At 53.4% G+C, this 18,827-nt stretch overlaps 1 long non-coding RNA gene across 7 annotated transcripts; it reads right to left on the bottom strand.

Annotated features, from left to right (window-relative positions):
- Positions 1 to 796: 796 nt before the first annotated feature.
- Positions 797 to 9,285, bottom strand: LOC143644899 (uncharacterized). 7 transcript variants are annotated; one of them, XR_013156949.1, is made up of 5 exons: positions 9,218 to 9,285; positions 6,073 to 6,690; positions 3,409 to 5,629; positions 1,349 to 2,182; positions 797 to 1,108 (listed from the first exon to the last, which is right to left on the bottom strand). It is a non-coding gene; the product is annotated as an uncharacterized LOC143644899 (long non-coding RNA). The 7 variants fall into 7 exon arrangements; XR_013156948.1 differs by lacking the exon at positions 9,218 to 9,285 and having other exon boundaries at positions 6,073 to 6,146; positions 6,242 to 7,293; XR_013156951.1 differs by lacking the exon at positions 9,218 to 9,285 and having other exon boundaries at positions 3,409 to 4,565; positions 5,054 to 5,629; positions 6,073 to 7,293.
- Positions 9,286 to 18,827: the final 9,542 nt, after the last annotated feature.

The following is an 18,827-nucleotide window of genomic DNA, read 5'->3' on the forward strand; positions in this document are numbered from 1 at the left end:
CAGGAGTCCTGGGAAGTAGGGCTTTGGGGCTCAGGGCAGCTATGGGACCCGTCCACGGTCACCCAGACTCCAGGTCCTTCAGGCTCCATCTTGAGCCTCTGCAGACCACGTTCCAGGGTGTCCTTAGGCCGATAGAAATGCAGGGCTCCAGACGCTGGAACTCAGCTTCTTCTCAGAGGTGGAAGGAAGCCTGCAACTAACCTGCCTAAAAAGAATACGGAGGCCCGCGGCCACTCGGAGCAGGCTCGCGGGGGGTTCAGAGAAATAGTTCTGGTTCCACTGATCTTTTGGCTTAAAAAAATTAGGGTTTGGGTCACGTTGGTTTAAGGTTAAACAATCCAGTGCAGCTCGTCTGGCACCTGGTTTCGTTCAAGGACAAAGAAGAGTCTCTGTGTATGAGGAGCGTGCAGCCACGATGCACACGGCTGTCGCAGTTTCTGCTTCTGCTCGTTTTGAAAGGAGGTGACATGCCGGCCTTCTCCATCCCCAGCCAGCCCTTTACACAGGCCTGGCCCGGTGCATCGGCACCAGGGATCACTCCAGGCAGCTCGTAAAGCGATCCCATAAATGGAAATCACTTGACTGGGAGAGACATTCCCTGCATGTGTGAATTTAAACTCATTTTTAATGATAAAAGTCACACATACACCTGGTAAGGAATGGAAACACTACAGAAGCATTTTAAAAATAGATTAAACGAGTTACTATTTATAACATGCTTAGGAATAGTGTCTGGCACAAAATAAGCATTCTTGAAATGTTTATTAAATAAAAATTTGTGAAATTAGAAGTACACGATTCTCTCACCCTAGATCGTCGCTCTCCCTCCCCAGAAGCAACCGGATGAACAATTTCTGATACATCCTTCCAGGAATTTTGTGTGCTTCTATAATACTTTCGCATTGTGAAGTGAAAAGAGTAGGTTACAAAAAAGCTTCGAGCAGGATGATCCCACTTTTAAAACAACAACATGCAAAAAAAATGCATGGAAAATCTGGAATCACGAATGTCAAAATAGCACCAGTGGATGTCTCCGGAAGGCGGGTCACGGGAGGATTTTCTGTTTCGTTCTGTCTCCTCTTGCTCGCTCCTTCGAGGCCTCTAAAAGCTAATGAAAGATGTGCAGCTATAAATAAACGAATGGATGGACAAACAGACCCCGATCCTCTTGTAGGCACGTCTTCTGAGGTGGGCCAATGCCCTAGACCCCCGCTGGCCCCTGGACCTGCCACCCTCTGTGGCGGTCACTGAATCCCGGTCCCCATTCAGGTCTGGCAGGAACCCCAGGACTCCCCTCTGGCCCTTGGAGCAATGATCCAGCGGGACAGACTTCCTGGCACAGACCTACCTCTCTTCTCGGGACACGGTCAGGACACGGCAGCTGCCTGCACCTGCTCAGCCACTCAGGGGGGAAGAGCTGCTCCCCGCTGCCAGCTCGGAGCAGGGAGCCCACCCTGCGGGCCCGGTGTCCCCATGGAGGATGGTGGGGAGACCTGTTTGAAGAGAATCAGCTTAGCGGGTCCGCCCTGAGACCCCGAGTCCACGCATGGGCTCCCTAGACCCGCCAGGCAGTGTGGGGGTGCTGCTGTCCAGCCCTCCGCCAGCCTTGCCAAGTGCCTGGTCTCCGGCCTGCAGTGGTCGTGAAGGAGGGTCCTGAGTGGGTGCCACTGGCCGTGCTCCTGATTCCAGTGTCACACAGACGTGTGCCTGGTGCGCGGGACTCCGGGCCCGTCAGCTCCCCTCTCTGACTTCGTTTCCTCGTCTTTAAAATGGGGTCAGTAATGACACCTTCCTCATAGGGGAGGAGGTGTGCCAGTTTGAAGCTATTGTGTACCCCTGAAAAGCCTTGTTCTATTAATCCTGATTCAATATTGTAGTGGGGGGCATTTTGATTAGGTTGTGTCCACAGAGACGTGGCCCACCCAGTTGTAGGGGAGACCTTTTTTTTTTGCATGGGCAGGCACCAGGAATTGAACCCGGGTCTCTGGCATGGCAGGTGAGAACTCTGCCACTGAGTCACCGTGGCCTGCCCTGTAGGCGAGACCTTTTGATGAGGTGGAGATGTGACTGCCCATTTGAGGTAGGCCTTGATTAGTTTACCGGAGTCCTTTAAAAGAGGAAACTCTTTTGGAGAAAGCTCAGAGTTGACAGAGATGCAGACATTTGGAGATGCTTGGAGTTCCTGCAGAGAGAGCAGATGCCTAGACACGGACACTTGGAGATGCAGAGCCCAGCAGGTGTCACCATGTGCCTTTCCATGAGACGCTGAGCAAGCACACCCAGAGCTGTGTCGTAGAGGAGCTCAGTGAAGGCCCACAGATGCTCAGAGAGGAAACCACTGGCATCAGAAGCTGGAAGCAACAGAACCAGGGACAAGGACCAGCCGACACCAACCATGAGCCTTCCCCTATGACAGGCATTGGCCTCTTTTGAGTCAAGAAATCCTTCTCTGGATGCCTTAGTTTGGACATTTTTATAGCTTTAGAGTGGTATAAACTTGTAACTTAATAAATCCTCTTTTTTTAAAAAAATTTTTATAAATCCTCTTTTTAAAAGCCATTCCATTTCTGGTATGTTGCATTGTTGCATTCTGGCAGCATTTAGCAAACTAAAACAGGATGAAATGATCCAGGCCATAAAAACTGAGAATTAGATCAATCGGTACCTGCAAAGCACTTAGGACAACACCTGGCTTATGGTGTAATGTACTTTTACTCTCAGTTCACTCCCTCAATAAAGATTCTTCTGAGGGCTTCCTGCATGCCAAGTTCTTTACTGGACCTTATGAGGGCTCCAGACATATCAACCTCTACTACATATGATACCAGGTTAAAAAAACAAAAATGCTTTCTACTGGTAAAAGCATGGGGCAAGGAGTTTTCATTTCAACTGAGGAAATGCAGGGAAGGCTTCTCAGAGGAGGTGGCATTTACTGTACCTTGAAGGATGGGTGTGCGCTCTAGGACAGTGGGCTTTGGTTGAAAAGGAAGGTTTAGGAATTTCTGCAGCCCTTACACATAGATGATTTCATATGTTTCTCACAGTAGTCTCAGAATGCAATTTTTGCTGCAGGATGGTACACTGAACTTATTTGTATTTGTATGTTGGGTTGAATAGTAAGTAGAGGGAAATGTGTCAGGCAATACTCAAACAAACTCATTGTCTAGTCCTGTCCTGCCTCCTCTGTCCTCATCAACTCGCTGCCCCTTCAGCTGTGGGGTCAGTAGAGCTTGGAGGTGACCCTAAGGAGAGCATTCCCCGAGAGACGGTCCCTCCACATTTCCACTGCTGGGGTTCATAGGACTGGAAAGGACATGCACTATGGGAAGACTGCCCTCCAACTGCGACCTGGTGATTTGGAACAAGCCTCAGTTTCCTCATCTGCAAAATGGGTATAGCAATGCTCACCTGCCAAGTTGCTGTGCGGATTCCAGATGGTGCAAAGCACCCACATCATGCTTGGCATGTGCCAGGACTCGTGAGGCAGGGTGTGGGCTCTCTGCCAGTGGGGCTGAGGACTAGAAAGCCACACATCCAGGCCTGAGCTCATCTTGGGCCTCGGGAACCCAGGAGCTCTGGGGACTTTCATCCTGCAACTTGGCTCTTGTCTTCCTGGCCCTGGCTGAAGGTCCCCTGCCCACCTCCCACCCCACCAAGATGACCCGTGAGAGCAGAGGGGGAAAGAAAGCTGTGAGGTCGAGGTGTGGAGAAGAGGTGCCATGGGCGTGATGGGAACCAGGCGGCCACTCCTTGGGCTGCAGGACCTGACCGTGCATAGGACTCGGACAGGCACTGAGCCTCCCCCCAGCGCTTCCCAAGTGAAGGAGGCAAGGGAAGGTTTGGCTTTCCTTCCTCCCTCCTCTCATCTGTAAAATTGAGACATTACAGCTCCAGAATGGGCTTTGAGCCTGTAGAAATTAATCCGGTCTGGCAGGAGGTCTGAAAATAAACATATTGTTTCGATTGGTGTTGACATTTGGATTGTGAGAAGGTTTGAAAATGTAACTCCAGTTTGGGATTTTCCAGCCCATCCAAGTTCTGTGTGTTTCTTTTTTCCCATGGAGGGGCTCAACAAGCAAAACTGGTGACTGCACGATGTGCCCTGGGCATGATGTTCCTGAATGCCAAGCCCACCTGCGCCGCTGGGGCCCACAACCACGCCAGGTGTGTCTAAATCATGTAAACCTCCTACTATGCGCTGGCATGTTTTCTGTGCACTCTCATTTTGGCCTCGCCCCAGTGCTGCAAAGGATCTACCATTGTCCATTTTACAGATTGGGAGCCCGAGGCACGATGCTGCCGAGTGACCTGTCCAAACACGTGGACAGCAGGGCTGGGGCCTGATCTTAGCCTCTGCGGCCCCACAAGGTTTTGCCCTATACTCCCTACTCTATGCCAGGAACTTTCCAGGAGTTACCTCACCAAGGCTCATTGTCCCCGGGGTGGGGGGCTGAGCCTGGACTCAGGTGCCAAGTGGACGGCGTGTTTGTTTGCAGAGATTGTAGCTCTAACCCATTTCGGGCCTCCCTGTGGGCTCAGCCGCTCCCACCTGCCACCAGGAAAGTCTGTGAAGTGGGTCCTGTTATTAGAGCAGCCTTGCCATGGGTACCTTCCCTCCCCAGGAAGGATGGAGGCTCATGCTTCAAAGGGCAGCTGAGTCCCCAGGGTGTTCCCCCGACTGAGCTCTCGCCTCCTCCACCCTGACCCCAGCAGGGAAGCAGCTGGCTTCTCTGCTGGATGGGGCAGCCCCGGGACAGCCTCCCCACCCCTGTCCCAGCCCCTCAGGCGAGGGGCAATCTTTCAGCCATGAACCCGGGGTGCTGGCCGGGCGGGGAAGCACAGCTTTTTGGGGGAGAGGTCAGGTGACCTCTGCACCAGCCAACTTCCACCCCTACGCCCAAACCCCCAGATCTGAGACACGAGGCAGGGCACCAGGGGTTCAGGGGCCAGGTCTGCCTGCCCTGCTCCGTGCCCACCACGCCTCCCCTGCGCTTGCAGGGCTAAGCACAACTGCAGAGCACACACGCCCGCCACTGGTCTCCAGGGAATTCACCGGTCGCTAGCCTCGGGTGGGCCTGGAGGGCTGCCTGGAGGCCTTCCCCATTTCCCGAGCCCATGTCCTCTTCCACCAACCTCCGTTTCACCAGGTGTCAGGACCAGACTAGACGAAATGGGGGGCGGGGGGACGCAGGCCCCGGGGTGGGGGCCTCGATGCCACCGGGGGTAAAGTTTCCCAGCTTGGCACCTCTGCCTCCACTCCCGGGGGGCTGCAGCATGGCGGCCAGGCCCCACCCCACCCGTGGCTGCTCGGGAAGCTGCTGTCTGAGCCACAGGCTTCCTTGCTGCCCTCTCCCTCTCCCTTGGGCTCTGGGGGTTCCCCACCAAGGAAGAGTCTCCACCCCACACCCCGTAGAAGTCAGGGTCTCCTGCTGTGTGCCCCGACCTGCCCAGTCCTCGCGCCCCCTCCTCCGACCCAGGGGCTCGAAGCCACGGCCGGAAGTTGGGGTGCTGGGCTTGTCCTTGCACTCTTCACGGAGCAGACGTCGGGACTGGGATCCATTTGGGTGTTTTTTGCTCGTTGGCTGGTTTTGTTTTCAGGAGGTGTCGACCTCTGACTGGGCTTGGGGTCCTGTAAACCATGAAGGTTTGTGTTCATTTCAAAGTTCAGAAAATCACTGTGGTTTGGGGTCACGGGTGGGTTTGATCTGATGCTCGCGGGCAGCGGGGGCTGGGCGGTCCCGAGCTCGGCCTCTGCTCGGTCCCTGCCTGGGGGGGGGGGGGTCCCTCCGGCGTGGGGGATGGGGCAGGTCCCAGGCCAAGAGGGCGCGTGATGGCCCCGGGCCCAAAGGGAGGCGGGCTCTGGGGAAGTGCAGATGGGCAATTTGTTTGCCCTCAAAACTTCTTATCCCAGAGCATGCCTGCCTGTGATCTGCGTGGGCAGCCAGAGAGGTTTGGGCAATAAAAGGACCAGTAAAGACCCGGGGCTGCAAGGCCAACGGCCCCAAACATGGGGTGGGGGGGGGCGCGAGTGGAGAGCCAGGCCCCTGCCTGAGGCTCGTGGCTGTCACACACTTTGCTGGGTGATTTGGGACACTTGCTTCCCTTCTCTGAACTTCAGTCTCCTCGCGTCTCCTCCTAAGGTGCTTCTGAGGATAAAAGGGGGTGATACTTAAAGCTCACAGGCGAGGTCAGACATAGGAGCTTTCTTGAGCTCTACAAAGCAGGGCTGTGTCTCACTAACCCTGGCCTTGATGAGTTCGCATGGGCTCGGCTCCTGGAGTTTGTTCAATGAGCCTCTGGAATGGACCACGGGGCCATTTCTGTCAGCCTCAACCTCGCCCCTGTCACCCCGCCCAGGGCTCCGAGTCCTGAGCCCCCTGCCTGTGTCTGGAAGGAGCCTCCCCCGGGCAGAGTCGTCTTTCTGCAGTGGACGCTACCCTTTGGCCATCTCCCAAGGGTACCCCCTGCACCCCCCAAGGCTGCCCCCTCTGGACTTGGAACTGGTGGGGGTAATTTCTGCCTTCCCGGGCCTGGGGGAGCCCGTCTTCCCAGCCGGCCGGAGTTCCCAGAGTCTTGGCTTTTCCGTTTCTGGATCAGAGCTTGAGGCCATCGGTAGAAGCCCCGCCTGGTCTGGATTCCCAGTGACAGTTTAAAATCCTTGGGGCCGCTGTCCCTCTGCAGCCTGGTGGCCTGTAATTGGAGTATGCAAATAATAAGACCAGCTTCAACTTACCCAGCACTCTTCTGTTCCAGGAACTTATTTTTTATTTTTTTTTTTTTTATTAATTAAAAAAAGAATTAACAAAACAATTAGAAATCATTCCAATCTACATGTACAATCAGTAATTCTTAATAACATCACATAGTTGCATATTCATCATTTCTTAGTACATTTGCATCGATTTAGAAAAAGAAATAAAAAGACAACAGAATAAGAATTAAAACAATAATAGAAAGAAAAAAACCAAAAAAAACAAAAACAAAAAACCTATACCTCACATGCAGCTTCATTCAGTGTTTTAACATAATTGCATTACAATTGGGTAGTATTGTGCTGTCCATTTCTGAGTTTTTATCCAGTCCCGTTGTACAGTCTGTATCCCTTCATCTCCAATTATCCCTTCTCTCTTTTTTTTTTTTTTAATTAACGGAAAAAAAGAAATTAACCCAACATTTAGAGATCATACCATTCTACACATGCAATCATTAATTCTTAACATCATCACATAGATGCATGATCATCATTTCTTAGTACATTTGCATTGGTTTAGAAGAACTAGCAACATAACCGAAAAAGATATAGAATGTTAATATAGAGAAAAAAATAAAAGTAATAATAGTAAAATCAAAACAAAACAACACAAAACAAAACAAAAACCTATAGCTCAGATGCAGCTTCATTCAGTGTTTTAACATGATTACTTTACAATTAGGTATTATTGTGCTGTCCATTTTTGAGTTTTTGTATCTAGTCCTGTTGCACAGCCTGTATCCCTTCAGCTTCAATTACCCATTGTCTTACCCTGTTTCTAACTCCTGCTGAACTCTGTTACCAATGACATATTTCAAGTTTATTCTCGAATGTCCGTTCACATCAGTGGGACCATACAGTATTTGTCCTTTAGTTTTTGGCTGGATTCACTCAGCATAATATTCTCTAGGTCCATCCATGTTATTACATGGTTCATAAGTTTATCTTGTCTTAAAGCTGCATAATATTCCATCGTATGTATATACCACAGTTTGTTTAGCCACTCTTCTGTTGATGGAGATTTTGGCTGTTGCCAGGAACTTATTTAATCCTCCTGACACTAAGAATGGGGTGTTATTACCATCACCCCCATTTTACAGATGAGAAAACAGGCTCAGAGAGGTTAAGCAACGTGCCCAAGTGCACACAGCTTATACTGGCAGAACCAGGACACTGAGCCAGGGCTCTGGCCTCCGGTTAGCTATCTACACTGCCCCCAAATGTGGAGCCCAGAAGGGAGGGGATGGCAGCTGGTGTCCCGAGGACCCTCAGGGCCTGGGGTCTGCTCCACGCATCTTCTGGGACCCGTCCCTGTGTGGCGTGGGAGGTTGTGGGACTGCGAGACTGCCAGGCCTGCTTCCCGTTTCCAGCCTGGGAAGGTGAGCAGGTCGGCTGCCCTGCAGGGGGGTCATGGCCTGTTCAGGCTGTGCAGCTGGTTGTGAAGGTGCTGTTAGGAGCACAGGTGCCAGGCATGGGGGTAAGGAGGGCACCTGTGTCCCTTAACTCACCCGAGTCCTGGGTCTGTCCAGCCCCCGGCCCCTGCCCCCACTGCCTTGCCTTCCCCTTCTGCCCCGGCAGAGGGCCATCTGGACTGGCATCGCATCCACAGTATCCGCCGTCTCCCCCCTGCCGCCCCCGCCGGTGAGTTTGGTGGAGGGAAGCGCAGGCGGCCTCCTCGGTAGACTGGCAAAGCCCTGCCATCGGGGTGGGTGGCACGCAGCCTTCAATGAGAGCCACGTGTGCCCACGGAAGGTGGCGACTTCCCACGTCGAGGTGCGATTCCGTCTCCTCTCGGGAAACACGCTGGGCGGGAGCGAGGTGCGTGGCGAGGTTTCGGTGCCGGCTTCTCCCCGCCCGCCTGGGCTTCCGCTCCCTCCTGCTCTCGCCCCCTCCAGGCAGCCGCCCCCCCTGGCGGCCCTGAGCGCCTGCCCCGAGCAGCCCTGAAGAGGGGTCGCCCCTGTGTTCCCGCAGCCTGCGGCCCGCTCAGGCTCAGCACCGCCTCTGCAGCGAGCCGGGCGCGGGGACTCCGGGCCTCCCCTCGGCCTCCCCTCCACTGCCTCACCCCACCGGCCCCGGCAGCTCCCGCCCCTCCCCTCCCCTCCCGGCCCCCTCGCCGTCCTGCTCCGGCCACACTCGCCTCCTGATTGTTGCCCACTCCTGCGGGCTCAGCTGTCGCCCCATCCCCTCAATGCTCCTTCCCCAAGTGCCTCGCGGCGCGCCCCTCCCCTCCGCAGGTTTCCCGGGTCACCCGGTGAGGCCTCGCCGGTCAGCCCCTTTCCCCACGCCCCGGGTTCCCTCCGATTGGTTTCCTAAGGCGGCTGCGACAGTCCCACCCACGGGGCGCTCAGAGAGACAGAAACTTATCGCATTATTCCTGGGAGCTACAAGGCCAAAATCTCTTCTGGCCCCGGCAGCTTCCCGCAATCATGGCTTCCTTGGCTTGTGGACGCATCACCCCCATTTCACCTCTCTCTTCACATGACCTTCTTCCTGCACCGGCCACCAAAATTCTTCTTCCTGTGGGGCGGGGCCATGCTGGACTTAGGACCCACCCGCATCTATGACGTCACCTTGAGCAACTACACCTGTGAAGACCCTAGTTCCTGTGAAGGGTGGACATGAAATTGAGGGGGGACGACTCACCCAGTACACCCTCCCTGCTTGTTTTCCTCCCCAACATTGTTCACTGTCTGACCTGCCAGATCCAAGGCTCTGCGCCTAATTCAGTGTTTGCAATCTTCAATTCTTTTTTCTTACAGAGTCTGTTCCCTCGGTAGTATAAGCTTCGGACCCACATAAGCCTGTCCCTACATCTGACAATATGCAAGTTTAGTTTTTCTTTTCTTTTCTTTTTTGCATGGGCAGGCACCAGGAATCAAACCTGGGTCTCCAGCATAGCAGGCAAGGATTCTGCTTGCTGAGCCACTGTGGCCTACCCTATAAATTTAGTTTTGCTTATTCTCTCTCTCCCTCAATCATTAAAACATAATCTCTATGAAGGCAGAGAGTTTTGTGCTTTTTTCTTTTTAATTGCCTTAACCCCAGGACCCAGAATGGTGGCTGCACACAGTAGGAGCTCAATAAATGTTGCTGTATGTCTGTATATCAATCAGATTCATTTTTCTTTCATGGCTTCACATTTGTCTTAGCATATAATGCAGACCTTTTAACACTCTGCCAAGGCCCATGAGGCCAGCCTATGTGGCTGCCTCCTCTTTGCTCTCCCTACTGCCCTGACACTTGGACTCCAGCCACCCTGTCTTTCTTTTGCTCCCAGATGTGCTAAGCTTTGGACTCAGGGCCTTTGCACTTGCTGTTTCTTCTCCCTGGTCTTTTTGCCTCTTTGCTTAGCCCAGGTAAGTCCCCCTCATCCTCTCTGCCTCTGTTTGAATGTTGCTTCTCCAGCTCAGCCCAGCCCAGCCCTGAGAATTTCTTCTACAACCCTGGAGTTTCCCTCTAAAGCACTGCTGCAGTCATCACGCATGGTCTGTGCCATTGTCAGCTTAGTATTTCTCTCTCCCTCGGGCTGTGGGCTCTGTGTGTGGGTAGGACCTTGCTCAGAGCCCTGGAATAGTGCCTGGGCACCTAGTCCATTGCATTTACTCCGCAACTATCCACTGAACAAATGACTGAAATAACACTAGCTGGGGAAAGACAGGAATCAAACATGGCTACTTTCAAAATAAACAAAATCGCAGACTCTATGGACTGGCAGTGCTGGAAAGGGGCCTGGAGATGATCGAATTCACAACTGCAGACTGGGCTGAGCTCCCCGGCACCCTGGGGGTTCTGTGAGAGTGTCATGTGGGCTGCTGCCAGCACTTGGGTGCCTGTGTGCTCACACATGTGTGTGCGCTGCATGTGCATACACGGTGTACACATGTGGACATGTGTGTGCCCATGCACGTTTCTACATGTGTGCTTATTTTGGGGGTGGGAGTCCAGGAGGCAAAAGTAAAGGCAAGTAGACTGGTTTCAGGTCCCATTCCCACCTCAAACGGAGCAGTTTGGTTTTTATCTATTAATATATTGGGCTTCTACTTTCGATTTTGTTTTTAGAAAAGTAAGACTTCCAGCCAAAATCATTTTTGGAAACTGCTGGTCGGACCAAATCCTTCCTTCTGCTTTAGAGATGGGGAAACTGAGGCCCACAGAAGCAGAGGTACTTGCCTAGGTCACAGGGTGAGTGAGCATCAGGGCCACTGTCTAAGCCCCGGTCTCCTGACACCCAGCCCACTCCCTCTCACTTTGGCAGGGCGTGGCACCCTCTACTCAGCCGTGCCTCGCCATGCACCTGGATTTCTCCATGCTCATGGAAAAGCTCCAGGGACCACAGAACTTTAATCCCATCATGTGAACCAGGGACCATTTAACCAGCTGAAGACACAACTTTCCTGGATGTTTGCAATAACAATCACAGCATGGAGTGTATGTCCCTGGAGGGAAACACACTACAGGAAACCAACTTTGTTTTTTTGTTTTGTTTTGTTTTGAGTCTTTCAGTTAATATTCATTGGCTACCTGTTCAGTCATCATCTCGTCTGCAAGTGCTCCAAGCAGACACACAGCGGCCACTATGAAAGGTTTTAGCAAAACTTGTGGGCACAAAAAAACTTAAGAGGGAAATCATTCTGTCCATTAGCTCCCCGCTGCCCAGGGAATTCTGGCCCAGAAAACCTTTCACCTGTCAGAGTAACTGCTGAAAAGACCTCCTTTTTTTTTCTTTTTCTGAAATTCATTTAACAATTTCCACCATGTACAAATACTTTATGCCCTTCAAGCAGCGATTCCCTCTTCTCCTTCCTCCCGTCCCCTCGTAACCTCTGAACTATTTTCTGACTCTATGAATTTGCTGTTTCTAGATAGTTCATAAACGGGCGACACCATGCCTGTCCTCCTATGACTTGCATGCTCCACTCGGCATAACCATTGCAAGGTCCACGGGTGTGGCGGCGTGTCTGCAAACCTCCTTCCTTTTTGTGGCTGAGTAACGCTCGACGTTTTGGGTTGGGCACTTCTGCTTATCCACGCATCGGTTGATGGACGCCTGGTTGTTTCCATCTTTTCGCTATTCTGAATAATCCTGCCACGAACACTGGTGCACGCGTGTCTGTTCGAGTCCCTGCTTTCAACTCCTTTGGGTGTATACCTTGGAAATTGCCAGGTCACATAATATTCTATGCTTAACTTCTGAGGACCCACCAAGCTGTTTTCCACCACGGCTGCACCATTTCACCTTCCCAGGCTCCAGGTTCTGAAGCCACGTGGCCCTGAGTTCGAACATAGCTTGGCACAGCTTCACTTCTGAGGGGCTCTCAGTCTCTGTGGCTGGGAAACGGGGGCCCATGCTGCTCCTGGTGGGGTGGGAAGGGTTAAATGAGATTGTGTTTGTAGTCAATGTGTGATTGATACCTAGGAGCCTTCGATCCATGCCCATTCTCTTTCCCTTCTACCTGTGTGATGAGAGTTACTGGGCACTCGCGTTTGGAGGCTGTGGCCCAGTTTATTGGGAAAACACCTAGGGGCCTTGAACTCACCAATTCACCATTATAGCTTTCTTGCTGTGGGACTTGAAGGGTTTTTTGAACGTTGAGAGTTCCCTTTCCAAATGGGAGTATATCTAGGATGGAGCCCCCCCTTATCAGCCTCCTCTTATATGATGGCAGAAGTTAGCTGCCGCCACCGGGGTGGACGCCAGGGCCGACAGAGACACAGGAGGGAAGCTCACGGGCCTCGTAGACTCCTACACTTGTCTCCTGTTTTGTGATCTCGAGTTGATCCTGGGCCCAGCCATTTCCCGCAGGATCCCTTCGAACTGACCTTGCCACGTCACAGACTGCTAGGCCCCAGGTCCATTCCGAGCTCACTGGGCTGCCAGGTCTGGGGCACAGGGCATCAGGGAAAGACGCTGTTTTGGTGAGATGGGCAGACTGGACGTCCCTGTGGAGCCAGGAGGGATGGTATTAACTTGAGGATAATCTTGTTAGCAGCCACATCCTGCATCTTCTGAGGCTCCTGTCCACCTCCCAGGCCTGCAGCCCAGTGCCCACCCCAGACACAGGCAGCTCAAGCATGAGCAAGTCCCACGGCTGGACTGGGCTCTTGGGACCTTGGTGACACTTCCGTAGGCATCCCTGCTTTCTATGACTGGCCCAGCAATTGTTTTGCTCTGTGCTGAGGGCAAAAAAACTTGAGTCTCTGTGATCTTGTTTCCTCTGGCTGTGAAATAGGCAATACCATGAGATTCCACAACAATGAAGGCCTCATGACCTCAGTGGTGGCTCCCGTGCTAATAGCTGACAGATGTGCCAGGCCGTGATGAGGCTTAAGTGTACAGTGGCTTAGGGACGGGGCTGGAACCAGTGGAAGCTCTGCAGAGGTTACTGGGATATGTCAGGGCCTGAGACTGACTGACTATCTGGGGCAGGGGATATGGAGAGACAAAGCTACCAACCAGTGGGGCTTGCATCTTTAAATTGTGCATAGGAGCTGAGAAATTTGGGAATTTGCCTGATGGAAGTCTAATCATAGACTTAATCCAAATTGAGGCATGCACATATTGAGATTTTTTTTTTATTGAATCTTGAATACAAGGGAGCACATAAGCTAATCAGATCATCAGACAATATGAAGTAAACCATCCACCACATTTTCCTTTTTCACCTTGGCCACCAGAAAGTTCTGAGTAAGAGCAAGTGCTCAGTTGCTGTATCTTTTAGGTCTCTGGTTTCTGACAAATTTCCTTTATCTTTTCTTTAATTAATACTTTTCACTCAAACTATGAGCAAGCTTTCAAATTAAAGAAGGTATTACACATGTGTGTCTCACCTGGCTTGGAATCTGGCATCTGGGAGGTACTGAGGGAAGTATCTGACATTTCTGTGTGGGGATGCAGAATGTGAACTTTCATCATATGTAATCTGATTTTATTTACTTAACAGCCTTTATTATATGCCAAGAGCTGTCAAAGTGCTTTAGTATTATAAGATTTTGTATAATGTTATATTAATTCATTTACTCATAACAATGTTAGGAGGTGGGCACAATTATCACCCCCATATTATAGATAAAGAAACTGAGGCAGATAGAGACTAAGCAACCTGCCCAGGGTCTCGTGGCTGGTAACCGGCCGAGTTGGGATTTGAGTCCAGGCAGCCTGGCTCCAGCCCACGCCCAGACCAGAGCCTTAGGGCCTGTCCGTGCTGGAGCCGCCGGCCACAGTGGCTTCTGAACACTCGACACGTGGGTAGATTGACCGAGGAGACTAGTGTTTTTTTTGTACACTGTATGGTGGGGGTCACATTTCATTCTTTTTCCATGTGACTGTGCCATTACTGCAGCACCATTTGTTGTTTTTCTGTTGTGGTGGTTGTTTTGGGAAGTGCACAGGTCGGGAATCAAACCCGGGGCTTCTGCATGGCGGGTGAGAATTCCACCACTGAATCACCCCTGCAGCCCCCTCATTTTAATTTATTTAATTTCAGTTCCTATGAACTGTGCTTTTGCTGTTCTCTTCTGTTCCTGATGCTGGTGAGAAGACAGTTCGGAGCAGATTATTGCAACTGACAGGTCCTAGGTGGGAATTACGCACGCCTTGCACATTTCCTCCTCCTCTCGTCTCCTCCTTTTCCTTCTTCGTTGTAGCTCGTGCTTTCTGAGAATTTAGGATTCTCACTTACTTTTGCCCCAAATCCTTGCGCAGAGCCACCGCTGTTGGTACACCTCTGATGGCACAGGAAGCCAGGGCACAGAGCGGACAGCGGCTCACAGGCGGTCTCGGGCCAGGCCGGGGCAGACCCCGGATGTGGAGCAAAGTGACCCTAAAGCCAAATTTAGGTTCTCAAGTATTATTATCACTATTATCATGTAAGTACAACGTGCTCCTCTTCTAGTCCTCAGGCCACCGGCCCATCAGTTTCCTCCAGAGGAAAGTTTTCCTGACTGGGCCCCGTCAGCAGTTCTGAAGGGCGCAGCGGGGACTCGGGGGTGGGAGAAGAGGCGGGTGAAGCGCTGGGTCAGCACAGCTGCACAGCAGCTGGCCAGGGCGCGTGGTGGCAGCGAGGTGCGGGTTCCCGGGGGAGCAGGCGCCCAGCACCCCCACCCCCCACTAGGAAAGACCTGCCCTCAAGGGTGAAGAGCCCGAACACAGCACCCCGATTTCCCCATGGGTCAAACGGGATGGCATGATTGGCGAAGGTGGTGTCTGGGAGCACTCAGGCAAGGGGAACGCTGGACGCCCTCCCAGTCTCGGAGCCATGTCCGGGGGGCCCATGCGGGCCAGCCCTGCAGGGGACAACCCTCCTGGGCCCGGCGCTGTCTCCACTGTGGGTGGGGGGAAGGAAAACTGCCTGTCAGCCCAAGGGTCGGGGTGGGCGGCAGGGGCTGCCGCGCATGGCTGTGGGCTGAGGTCACCGCCTTCTCCCTTCCAGCTGCCTGGGGATATTGTGAAGTTGCAGAGAAGGAGAGAGGAAGCTCAAGCTTGGGGGCCTCTTTGGGGGGCTGGGGAGGGCAGTGAGGGGTGGGATGTTAATGGAAAAAACATTCCTCACTCAAGGTGACTGAAAGGGTTTGGGGCTTGCTGCGTCAGGTCTGGCTTTGGCTGACAGCACATCCTCCCAGCTGCAGAGCGGCCAGCTTGGAACAGCTGCTGAGGGGGATGCTAGTGCAGGCCCAGCTGGCTTAGCCCTCTAGGGGGCTGCTAACCCCCAAAGACCCCCAACTTCAGAGACACTGCCTGGGATAGGGTGGCTGTGAGGTACTGGGACCAGAAAATCCCGATCGGATGGGACCATTCCGTTTGCAGCCCTTCTTTCTCTTTGCAGCCCCTCCGTGCCTGATTACAGGTGGGTACAGGAGGACCTTGCTGTAAGATCCAGCCTGTCCCAGAGGTGCCACATGCTGGGCCCAGCCTGAGAGACGGAGATCAAAGGACTGGCAAAGATGGGAAGGCTGGGTTGGTTTCTTAGGGAAGCTCCTAGCCCATCTCCTAACTTTGCCACTAGACAATTCTTGAATTTGCAAGGAGAGCAGAATATCAGACACGCATCTAAATAAGATCCCCTCCAAATGGGAGAGAGACAGTTACAGGGCTTGTCCTCACAGTGGCTCCACAAGGCAAGCATGCCCATTTCATAGCTGGGGAAACCAAGGCTCAGAAAAGTTAGAGCCTGCAGCTATTCAGCTGAGAAAGGAGCTGGGCTGAGACCAGATTTCTGGTCTTAGGGGAAGAAACCCTTTGTGCTTTGCCCCCCACCCCTACTTCCTTGTAGGTGCCAGAGCTGGGGAGGGGGGCGTGCATCTGAAGGTCCAGCGAATTGCAGAGAGAATCCGGCCTGGAAAGCGGCATGGAGGGCAGAGCACAGCATGAAGGATGCCTGTGACTTGTTCTCAGGCTGCTTTGGCGAGAAGCAAAGGTCTTGTTTCTCAGGGCTGAGGCCCTGGAGAAGCTAAAGGGTCAGATCAAACCTGTACGAAACCAAGAACCGGCCCCAGATCACGCCGAGACCCCCGTCCACTCCCCCCAAAGGGAGGAGTGAGGCCCCTGCAGTGTCTGGGGACCCACAGAGCCCACTTGATTTCTTCTGTCCTCAGCAACGAAGCTTTGGTGCCACCAGCGTGCCCGCCGCCCATGGTTAACTGTGTGGACTGCAGCGGGCCGGGCCCTACGAGCCCCGGCGGGGATGGGGCCGGCCCTCCCTTGCCCGCATCAGTGCGTGGAGGTGTCCAGCCGTGTTGGGAATGCTCAAGGCTCTGAGCTCGCTGGGGGACTGGTGGATATCCCCTCGTGGGGATACGGAAACCTTTCCCAGGTCGGAGGGAGTCTCAGTCCTTCACAGACCCTGGAATTGACCTTTTGGGGTCATTTCATCCACCCCACAGATGGGTAAATCGAGGCCCAGAGAGGGCAAGGCACTCCTAGGCTGGCGGGCCTCGCGGTGGCCCAGGCCGCCTCTCTGGAGAAGAGCTGACACGGATGGGGTGGGAAGTGCTCAGCCAGGGGCCCACCCGGAGGTCCTGGGGGAACTGGCCTTTGGAATATTCTGGAACAGCCTCACTCTTCCTGCTTCTGCAGACCCTGTGCTTCCCGAGTCACGTCGGGCTCTGGCTGCGCTTGGAACAAGGGACCCGGCGCCCGCGCCTCTCCTCTTTAGGAAAGAGATAGGTCTGATGGCCGCCCTGCAAACGAGGACAATCTTATAGAAAAGGCTTATTAAATTTCCATCGGGTTCTGGAGAAGGCTGGACAGGCATTAGATGTGTCCTTGGAAGGAGCAGGCCCAAAGAGCTCCGGGGGCCACTGCCCCCGAGGACAATGACTTCCCCCTCTGACCAGGTGCTTTCTTGTGTCCCCCCCCAGTCCCCCCAGAGCCCTTGGGGTCGGAATTCTCACAGTCCCATGGAGCCACGGAGGGCGAATGACTTGCCAGGAGCACCGAGCTGGAAGGAGATGGGGGCAGACTACAGAGCCAAGTGGGTCCCAGCCCTTGGGCTCCCGCTTCCCTTGGAAACAGTCATCAAATGGCTCCTTCCAGCAGGTGCCGGGCGGGTCGCGTGGCCCAGCAGGCAGAGTTGTCGCCTGCCATGCCGGAGACCCGGGTTCGATGCCCACGCAAAGAAACAAAGCAAAACAAATGCCAACTTCCTTCCCAGCGATGTCTGCCCGCTTCAGACGCCTTAGATCCCCTCCTTTTTTTCTGTTTTGAATTGAAGTTGCAAACCCCACTGCCTTTAAAAAACATAAGCAAAAACATAAACACACGCTCCCTCCGAGTGTAGTGAGCTCCGACGGGCCAACACGCCAGCGTCCCTGTATCTTCCAGAGTTCAAGGACTCCCGTATTTCTGTTCAGAAGCAGAACGGCTTTTTTTTTTTTTCATAGACAATGTGGTTCTAATATATATCGACAGAGCCAAAGAAAAGGCCTTTTTTAAAAAAAAAAAAGTTAACTTCATTTCAAGAACGTGTGTGTTTCTCATTAGTAACGCTGTCTTTTGAAATTCAGCCGAGGGAGGCGATTCCCGTTGAAATCAAAACTGATAAGCCAGGGTCTGGCTTGAATGCCACTCTGTCCGCCGCTGCCTTTGGGGGGGCTGATTGCAGCGGGGACAGGCCAGGGGGGCAGGCGGCGGGGTCCTCAGCACATCAACCCAGCCCGCACCCCGGGTGGGCCTCGGTGTGGCGGGAGCAGCCCCCAGGCAGGGGCTCCTGGCCCGGCGGTCACCTGGAACCAGGGTTGGCAACGACCCTGAGTTGGGGGCAGAGGCGGCCTGGCCGCCCCGAGGCTGGGGGCTCACAGATGGGCTCCCGTCGTTTTCGGGGCCACTGTCTGAGAAATTCTTCCATGCCCGGGGGTGAGCGAGTCCCTCGGGGAGCCACACCACCCCAAAGTTCTAGGTCTTTCTAGCCGTGCTAAGTGGAAAACTCCCACTTTTTACTTTTTTGGCCAGTTTCGGCATTTCTTCTCCGTGAGACCAGGCCTGCTGGAGAACATTAGGAAAGTGGAAAAATCTCCCCACGGTCGGCCAAAGGGGCTGCTCATCCTTCCTGCGGGTGGGGCTCACTTTTTCCATTGTCCAGACGCGTCGTTTTACGGATGGACCCGTTTTAGTTTTCACTAGGGAGGGCAGAGGGCATCCTCTTCCTGCCCCATCTCCCACTGACCCCCGCTGGATTCTTTCCCCTAATAAAAAACTCTCTCGTTCTTTGGAGGGCTGCCGCAGGCTCCTCTACATGCCGAAGGGATTTGTCTCAAGGATGAGAGAAACCAACAGGGGGGCTCCCCGCCTCCCCGCCCCCACGGCCAGTCCCCAGCCCCGGTTAATCAAATTTCCCCCATCCTCCGAGACCTGCCCTGTCCTTCCTTCCATGGGAAGCTTTCTCCAGCCCCAGGCGTTGGTGGCAGTCCCAGCCTCGGGGGCTCTCTGCCTGACCTGCCCCCTTCACAGCGAATGGGGTGCTGTCTTTTAATCAAACCTCCCTTTCTCGCTTGTATTATCATTGAACTTTCCAGACATTTCTGTCTCCTTAGCTGGGTAGTGTGACTTCCTCGAAGACCTGACCTTTCCACATCTGTGTCC

This window comes from Tamandua tetradactyla, chromosome 8 (assembly GCF_023851605.1).
Source record: "Tamandua tetradactyla isolate mTamTet1 chromosome 8, mTamTet1.pri, whole genome shotgun sequence".
NCBI classification, from domain to species: domain Eukaryota; kingdom Metazoa; phylum Chordata; class Mammalia; order Pilosa; family Myrmecophagidae; genus Tamandua; species Tamandua tetradactyla.